Genomic DNA, 815 nt, shown 5'->3' with positions numbered 1-815 from the left:
CCTCGAAAGGATGAAAGTCAAAGTTGACCTCAGCGGAATTTGAACTCAGAACGTAGCGGCAGATGAAATACTTATTTCTTTATTGCCCACAGGGGGCTAAACATAGAGGGGGACAAACAAGGACAGACAAACGGATTAAGTCGATTATATGGACCCCAGTTCGTAACTGGTACTTATTTAATCGACCCCAAAAGGATGAAAGGCATAGTCGACCTCGGTGGAATTTGAACTCAGAACGTAGCGGCAGACGAAATAATGCTAAGCATTTCGCCCGGCGTGCTAACGTTTCTGCCAGCGCGCCGCCTAAACTTTTTGTCTTCCACAAAAAGTTTTCTTTGAAGGACTTTTTTCAGTCGGGAGAACAAAGTTGCAGGGAGTAAGATCGGGTGACTAGGGAGGGTGGGTAAGTGGGATTATGCTATTTTTGATCCAAAACCATCTCACACTCAAGGTGGTGTTTGTCGTGATGAAAACACTGCTCTCCGCTTTGCCACTGGTCAGGGTGTTTTCATCTTGCCATGTCTTGCGAGCACCTCAGAACTGCCAAGTAAAATGTCTGGTTAACAGTTTGACCCGGAGGAACAAATACGGTGTGCACAATTCCTTTCACATCATTGAAACAAATCAGCATCGTCTTGACATCGGACTTCACTTGACGCACTTTTGGGGGGGGGGGCGTGAGGACATTGAATGCTTCCCTTGACTTGATTGCTGCTTCATTTTGAGGTTGTAGCCATAGCGAGGTCATTGCCAGTGCCCCTGGACTGGCTCTTGTGCGGATGGCATGTAAAAAACACCATTTTGAGCATGGCCAT

At 46.7% G+C, this 815-nt stretch overlaps 1 protein-coding gene across 1 annotated transcript in view; it reads left to right on the top strand.

Moving 5' to 3' along the window:
* The window catches only part of LOC106879164 (dynein heavy chain domain-containing protein 1), a 72778-nt gene that overhangs the window by 16888 nt on the left and 55075 nt on the right, over positions 1 to 815 (top strand). The gene's annotated exons all lie outside the window — the stretch shown is intronic.

This window comes from Octopus bimaculoides, chromosome 27, assembly GCF_001194135.2.
Source record: "Octopus bimaculoides isolate UCB-OBI-ISO-001 chromosome 27, ASM119413v2, whole genome shotgun sequence".
In the NCBI taxonomy this organism is placed as follows: Eukaryota; Metazoa; Mollusca; class Cephalopoda; order Octopoda; family Octopodidae; genus Octopus; species Octopus bimaculoides.
The sequence above is the reverse complement of the archived record's forward strand: the minus strand, read 5'-3'. Positions and strand labels throughout refer to the sequence as shown.